Below are 8,693 nucleotides of genomic sequence, written 5' to 3'. Positions count from 1 at the left end.
TTCACAGATAAGACACCAAAAGCCATGCCACCCCTCTGGCCTAATCCTCAAACCTGCTTCTGCCTACTAAGCTTAGTCAGGGGACACTGCACATGTCCCATGAGCAATGGGCAGTCAATGGAAATTCTGTTTACCCCCCCCCAGTTAATGTGCTGACAACGTGGTTGTGCCCCCAGCAGCAAGCTGGGCTGTTCTACCTAGAGGGATCTGGCTGGGAAGGGAACACCAGGGTGCACTTACAACCATACCCCTACATCAAGGGACAGAGATTGAAGGCACCTCATGAGTCATAGCCAAATTCCTTTTTGGAGAAAACATGTACAGTGAAAAAGTCCTTATAGAAAAAAATACCATCAAATATGTATGCAAGTACATCCAGCAGAGATCCTCCTCTTCCAAAACTAATAAGCTCAGTAAAGCAGCAGATTCACTGGAGTTCCTTGTAGGCAAACATCTGGACACGTCTGCCATCCTGGAGTGACACTGCATACTTGGCAAGTTTTCCCTGGTGAAACAGTGCACTGCTCCGGCTGCAGAGCAAGCAGGAGGGTAGTTGCACAATCACACCCTGCCTGCAGATGTGGGTTATTGCTCCTTCCAGGCGCTCTGTAGTCAGGTGTCCCCTCCCACTTAAAGTGTTGACACACAAAGCTGTGCCTCTTGCAAATCCAGTTCAGTATCCACACACCAGGCTTTATCTGATTACTCAGATAAAGCCTCAGGATTTAATGTTATTCATGCCAAAAGTCCAGATTTGGGCCTGTGTGAGCACATATGACCTGCCCCTTCAACAATCTCACCAGAAGGCAACATCTTACAGCCACATGGTATACCCAGAGGATCAGAAGCATATGATGAACACCAGTACCTCAGTAGAACAGGAAAGATTCAGCTGGGGAAGGTATAGAGTGAACCTTCCAGGAAAGCTCCCAGTTCCTTCAAAAGCTGCTTCTTGCAAAGACCAAGGAAAGAAAGTTAAACTTGTTGGTCCTCAAGTAGATCATCTCAAAGGCAATTAACTAAGGCAGGTATCAAGAACAAACTACAGTACCCAAATTCCAAGATGAACCTCAGCCACTGAAATTAATCATAGAATCATCATAGAATGTTTTTGGGTTGGAAGGGACCCCTAGAGGTCATCTAGTCCAACCCCCCTGCAGGGAGCAGGGACACCTTTAACCAGATCAGGTTGCTCAGAGCCCCGTCCAACCTGGCCTTGAATGCTTCCAGGGATGGGGCCTCCACTACCTCTCTGGGCAACCTCTTCCAGTGTTTCACTATCCTCATTGTAAAGAATTTCTTCCTTAGATCCAGTCTAAACCTACCCTGCTTCAGTTTAAAACCATTACCCCTTGTCCTGTCACAGCTGTCCCCACTAAAAAGATTTTCCCCCTCTTTCCTATAGGCTCCCTTTAAGTACTGAAATGGACCCATACTAATAAACACAAGATACACACTTTGCCCTTTCTTCTTCTCCCCATCCCAACATATAGCAAGTCAAACCCACAACATGGAAAACCAGTAGCATATTGCCATGCTGCTCTGCCTTCACTCCCTGGATTTTCACCATTATCCAAGCTCACAGCCACTTCACAGCAGATTAGCTGCCCCTTTTTAACTTCTGCACAGCAGCTGTACATTGGCAAGAGAGCGTGCCACATACCTAACCTTACAGCAATATCCGGCTGGAATCAGTGCCATGTGTGCAGCCCTTCTGCCCTTTTCCTCTTCAGCTGCAAACTAAGCTATACTAGCAAGATCTAAGAGACACATATGCCTGAATCAATACCAGAGTCAAGTCTGAGGCTGAAGCCACTTACAACTGTCTGTCTGATCCTTGTTGCAAGAGGGACACACAGCGCTCCAAAAAAGCTGTGAGGTAATAGGGAGGTAAGCACTGCTCTGGCTCACAAAAAAATGAAACATGTTCATTAGATTGATTCACTCCCACCCTGAGCTCCATTTTGTTCCAGCTGGAAGTGCACGACATGCCACATGAAAAAACCCAGAACATTAGTAGTGAAACTGTGTGGGACACCAGGCAAGGAAGCCAAGTGTTCAAGCCAGTAGTGCGGAACCTTGACAGCAAGCTGTAGGGTAACAACACAGCACAGCCTGTGGCAGCTCACACCAATCATATAACCCCAGAACAGGAAGTCCAAGCAAATACATTTCCTGCTCATAGGAGTCAAGCCAGGTACTTTCTGGATTCACACAGGCCCCAAGCCTCTTTTCTGCACAAGTGTCAACAGGTTTCTTCTGCAGCTGTTCAACAGTTCATAGGAACTAGAACACAAACGCTAATTCTCCCAGTTCAGCTTACCCCTTAACAGCTGGTCTATAAAGTTTTAGGTAATTCTTGACATTGGCACTGCTTGAAACTTCAAGTCCCAGATGTCCTAGTGCCCTGGGATTAATATCGAACAAAGCAATCCCTCCCTCATTGTCCAAATTCAATAACATGACCAGTTTAGACTTTAATAGCATGGGGAGACTGTCTATCTGCATGGGGCCTATCACTTTGAACTGCAGACAACACAGCACCAACCCCATCCATTCTACATACCCAGTGTCCCAATTCCTTTGTAGTATGGACCAAAGATTACTGTTTGGAAGCATCTCGGGGGTCATTATCCTCTTCTCACTGAGAAGCAATGCTTCTTTCCTAGCAGCACAGCTCTAAGCTACTCCACTATAGACCCAGGGATCCTGAAGCACCATATCACAATGAATTAGGGGATCTAGGCAAGAACTGCACTTGGGCAAATTCCAGGACTTCCTTCAAACCTCCAAATACTGTAGTTGGAATCCAGGAATTTTTCACATCTCAACTTAATGCAGAGTTTAACTTCCAACAGGCCATTCAAACCAAAAGTTATCCACAGCGAAGTTCTCAAAAGTTTAAACTAAGAATTTCTAAACATCTAGACCGATGTAGCCTTCTCATGTAAAGAACAGCTTGGCCTTACCCCTTGCTTGCTTTTCTTGGCTGTTTACCATCTGTGGCTCATGTTCTTTAGAACTAAGTTGTTTCTGCAGTTTTTGTGCAACCAAGTGCTTTTGTACATTTATGGTGTCAAGGCGCCATCTGGGATCTCCTCAGGACAGATTCCGGACTTGATAACATACCAGCTATCCAAAGAAAGCAGTTTGAAACCAACATCTACACAGCTGCTCCAGCTTACAAGCTTCATCAAATTCCCCTCCCAGGCTGAAAGAAAAAGCCCATGTTTGGTAACTCCAGTCAGACATTACCACCTTCTGCCCCAAAACTCCCAAGTCAAAAGTTGCTGCTCTCACTTTGAAATCAGGCAGGCTGTGCTTTTTTTTGGTTTGCTTTTTTTTTTTTTTTTTAAAGTAAAAAGCTTTTTCCTCCCAGGGAAAGTTTTCCAGGTTAAAAGCAGCCTTACTATTATACAGTAGCAGCACTGCTTCAGTTTGAAGTTTGTCTTCCCATGTTCTAGAAGAGGAAAAGCTAGCAGAGCTACAACACAAGAAAATGTTAGTGGAAAAGACTCTCCAGGGTTAAGGGAAAAAAAGATTAGGCAAGGGCTGGTGTTTCTCTAGTAAGATCAGAAAAAGACATTAACCCAAAAAATCTTTGAAGCTGAATTTCAATGCTGCTTAAGCACAACACAAAACCAGAAGGGAGGATGGCAAGACATCTCCCACATGAATGAAACACTAGAAAGTCGATAGCATGATAAGCCCCCCGCTCCTAGCTATGGCACTTCCACACCATGGACAGAAGAGACATTTCCCACCTTTTCCACCCCTCTTCCAGAAATCCCTGTGTCAGAAGTCTTTTCTATTTAACTGCTTTGATGAGCCACAGGGTAGAGCCCATTAAATAAATCACCTGGTATTAGTATCCATCCCTCCCAAAGGTGATCAGACATAAAAAGCATTAGCTTAATTTTCTCCCTTTTTAAAAACCCCAAAGCCAAATATTGAGTGACTGAAGCAAGGCCACACATCAAGTCAGATGTACAGAAAGGATTAACCCACAGCTATCCCTGGCTTGCAGCCCTATGCTCATCCCTCTAAACCACACTCCCCAGGGCACACGCAATACTGTCAGATTGCCACAAGCACCAGCTGGCCTGGAAAGCTCTGGACCTTAAACCCAATCCCAAGCATGACAACATGTGACAAAGAGCTGTCCCCAGCAGTCATGAGACAGCACCAAGCACCCATCCCACTAACCAGCACTTGCATCTGCTCATCCCAGTGGTCCAGAGCTCAAACATATAGTTAACATCCTAAGAAATTGTTCCTCCCTCCATACTCTTGCCAAAGAAGGGGCCTCTGCAAAGGCAGCCTGCAGCACCCAGGTAGTCCACTGGACTGGGACAGTTGACGTTTTACTCAATTCCAGCTCAACAGTAGGACATTATTCATGGCTCCGCTGACTGTTCCATCTGTACCCTTACTCACTGCCTTTACATGCTGAGGCTGGACCTCAATATAGCATCCAGCTCACGCCACGTCTATTTTACTAGGGAAAGTCTGCTGCATTTCCTTCTCTTAAACACTACACAGTATTGAGACAGCTTGTGCCCCCCCACAGCTACAGAAGAAAGCAGCTCCTGTACCCAATTAACACCCAGAGTGAAGATTTAAATCACATTTGCTGTATAAAAACACTCCTTAGTCACACACTATTTCCAGATGGGCAACTCCGGAGCATCATCCTGAGCCTCTTCAGGATCAAAACCGTCCTGGTGTAGCCTACTTCTGGAGCTCAGACAGGTTTGTTTCAAGATCACACTGCATCCCTGTCTCAGGCAGATGGTGACAGATTGTCTACTGACTAGCTAAGCAGTCACTTAGAAAGCTGCTGGCTTTTAAATCCCCCATAATAGGATGCATTTGCAACAGCCATGTTTGTTGACATGGAGAAACCTTCATACTTCAAGAAGGAAAAGCAGCATCCAGCTGGACTGATGGAAAGGGAGGGAAGTCAAGCCTTGCCTATGGAGACATACAGAGATTCGTTAGAACTTCGGTGATTGGAATAACTGACCAAGTACCAAACAGGAAGAAGATTTCACTGCCACCAAGAATGTCAATTCCTGCAACTAAGTCAGGGAAGAATTGCCAAACAAGCACATACCCAACACCACTGGCAACACATGTGCTTGAGTGTTTACTAACGTTGCAAGTTTATCAGGGAAGATAACTAGGACAAAAAAAAGTCAGTGAAAGAGCTAGACTGACAGATGTCCGTTCTCTTGCTCTCAAACTTTTTCCTTGTGACATCTATGTAAAGCTGGTTGTGCAGAGACACTGTAGAAGCTAAGTGTTTCAGTCTGTCCTTTGGTGGAAGGATCAGAGTAGATAACAGACTGTTCTTGACCTCCCAGCTGTGAGGCAAGCAGACGCAGGCATGCAAGAACATCATTCACATTCTCCCAATGGTATGCACCAAGCCAGACATCCTGGTTTCCAGTAGCATACTCATATCCTTCAGACAACTTTGTCTGCACGTCTCTCCTCCCATGTGTAAGACAACGTTGCATCTCAGTCAAACTCATCACTGCATTTATATATTATATTTAATTTCTAAAACTCACTGTACTTCATCCAGGAAGGCATCCTGCCATGTACAAGAGTGAGCGTCCTTCAATCTCCTATCAAACTCAGTTGCCCAGCAAGACTGCTGGATCTTTCCAAGACGGATCAATTATATATTCTTTCTAGTCTTGATTCTATTTCACCCAAGTTATGATCCCCCTGGGAAAGAATTTGCTAATCAATGCAACAGACAATTTACTTTAGACCAGGAGCTTCCAAAACATAACCTGTGAGGGCAGAGCAGTACAGAGTCAAAAAGGAACCTATGAACAACTCCTTCCCTACTTTTTTTTTTTTTAAAGAGGTGACAGTGCTTTAGCAGTCCCTGGGGAAATGCAGTTAACAGCGGCATTTTTTCCCCACCATATGCTTGGAAACTAATACTTTTAAGGTAGGTTTTCTCACACTCAGAGCGTGTTTAGCCATCTCCTGTAGCACAAGCACATATCCCATCTTTGCTAAGGACAACTGCATTCCATTCCCCCCCCCGCAATTATTTATTGAAACAGTGGCAGCAGCAGCAGTTACTCACATGGAGTAACTCAAGGGAAGATTTTTTTTGTTGCTCAGAGCAGTGTAGTAACTGGAAGTGAGTCAACACCTTGACATCAACCCGTTCTGCGATGACCACCAAAGCAGTCCAGCAACTGCAGTTTGGTAGCCTTGGTTCTCAGACACTTACTCACTTTTATTCTGCAGGCATTACACAGCTTTGTCTGGAAGCAACTAGTGTCTAACTTGTGTCTTGCAGCAGCAACTTAACTTGCCAAGTCACATCACATGCCTGCAAATACAGAGGAGCAGGGCAGCAGTTGTACCAGCCACATGCACCAGCTTTTGGTAGAGTCTAGGTTAGGGAAACTCATACCAAAACAGAGCTTGTTAGTATAATGGATGTAGGTCCAGTAAGCTGTTTCTCTACTTCTGTAATGCTACAGCACTCTACTAGTAAATACACGCACAAGCCTCCTTCCACCGGACATGAAGACATGCACAGCCCAGCTGAAGTCATCTCACTGATACTCCTTGCCAACACCAGTTAATCCTCACTCCCCTTGTTAGCACAAGCCCTCAGTGACTCAGGGGCAGTCGGTATGCGTATGCTACAGCCCAGAACCGTAAGCACAACTGGCACTGGCCTACCAGAGCTAGCCTACCAGGTGCCAATTCCAGTGTGTTCGGTGGCACCAGCCACAAAATTTGAATGAGACACAAACCTCAGGCAGCCACAGAGCATACTCCCTTCCAACCCTACATCCTTCAAAAACTACACTGCAACCTGGAAGATTAACTGTCAGCATGGTCTGCATCCACTCACAAAGCCTGGCATACACAGTGTCCTGACTGGCTCTCTAGCTACAGATTTTTAATTCCAGTAACTTCATGAATTCCTAATTAGCCCTCATAAGACAGACTTGACAAGACAAGCAGCCCTTGCAGACTGCTTTCACTTTTTCTGAGGAAAGGAAATGTAGGGGGCAGGAGGAAAAGAGAAAAAAAAAATACAGGAGAGCAACAAGCAGAGAACATCTTCCACATCCAGGATCTAACAGCAGCAAACTGACTCCACACAAATACAGCACATACCAGCTGGCCAGTTCCTGGAACACAGATCCACATCTCAGAAATATCTAACATAAGTTTACAAACAAACTCCAACCACATTACAGTGCACTTCAGTAATCCCTAAAGCAGAGAGAGGCTGCAAAAGCCTGCTGCTGATGTACTGCAACAACCTGATGCCCCCCGGAGGAATACACCGCTGAAGTTCATCCCTTGTCTTCAAGAGGGGAGAAGAATAAATTGCTGCTTTATGCATCCATTATCCCAACTACTGAGAGCCACGGCATGGCCAGTGGCCAGGCATATTGATAGCAGGGAGGAGACAGCCCAGTAGCCACTGGTTGGTCAGGGAAGCCGCTCCTCCACAAGCCAGCTTCACACATGGCCATTCACTCTGTCAACAGCAACAGGGCTCCATCACGTTCCCAGTAGCTCCCTTATCAACTCACCACAAAATATCCTTCCTCATAGGCTGGGATCACTACTTTGACCCCATCCATTCAATAGCCAAATCTCTTTTACTGTAAGCCACTGGAAACACCACACAGTTTGGTCCTGGCAATTTAGCAGTCAACTTGCACTCCGCAAGATGAAGCTGCCTACACTACATGCTCTGCAGAGCAGAAGCTGGCATAGAAATCAGACATTAGAGAGGTGGAAAGAGCAGAGATTGTTTCTAGGCTAACAAATTCATAAATTCATCCTGCATTGCTAGGAGAAACCAGAGCTGATCGTTCTCCAGGGTAGCAACTCCCATTTTTACAATCATTTTGTAAACTTCCTTATCTTGAGCAATGGCTCAGACAATTCATAGGTTTCTAATCAGACACGGCCACCATCAGTCATCAGCCACACCACTTCCCAGTCAGGTAACGAGGAGAACAAATGGCACGCTTCAGCAGAAGGCTACAGCAAGATTAATCTCTTCTCATAACAACAGTCCAGCTACTTCAGATATAGGATTATATAAGCTGCCATTGTATCAGCATAGGTTTATGTAGTAAAAAACCAGACATATTAATTAGGCCTCGTAAGGTGTGCTCCAGAGACCACCACCGTAACCACAGACACTGAACAAACAACCCAACTTCCTTAAAGAGCTGAAGATCTCTGAACTGACATTATCAGTGTTTGCTTTTCAAATCCACACACAGCTACGCCAGCTGGCCTCTGGCAGCCACCCATCCCACGGCATCCCAACCGCAGCTCCGGGAGCCTTGCAACGGCTGGGAGCCCTTCAGGCCCCGATGCTTGCTTGAGCAAGGGCTGTCCCTTCAGCCCCAGCGCTTTGGGCCCAGCCTCCCTACCCGTGCCCCGCTGGCACCCGTGCTCCCCAGGGCCGGGGCCTCCCACAGCACACGCGAGAGGGTGCCCGAGCCACCCGGGGCTTGCAAGTGCCTCGGGGCTGCTCGGGCGGGTCAGAAGCTCGGCCTCGCCCCAGCCCGGCGTTTGTTGTTTTTTAAGTTGGCACCGATTCCGGGCAGCTTGCACGGGCGGGAGGGGAGCGGGAAGGAGAGAGGAGAGACCGGCTGCGCGCCTGCTGGGAACGGAGG

This window comes from Egretta garzetta, unplaced genomic scaffold (assembly GCF_000687185.1).
Source record: "Egretta garzetta isolate BGI_Z169 unplaced genomic scaffold, ASM68718v1 scaffold69, whole genome shotgun sequence".
In the NCBI taxonomy this organism is placed as follows: domain Eukaryota; kingdom Metazoa; phylum Chordata; class Aves; order Pelecaniformes; family Ardeidae; genus Egretta; species Egretta garzetta.
This window is presented reverse-complemented; position numbering follows the sequence as displayed.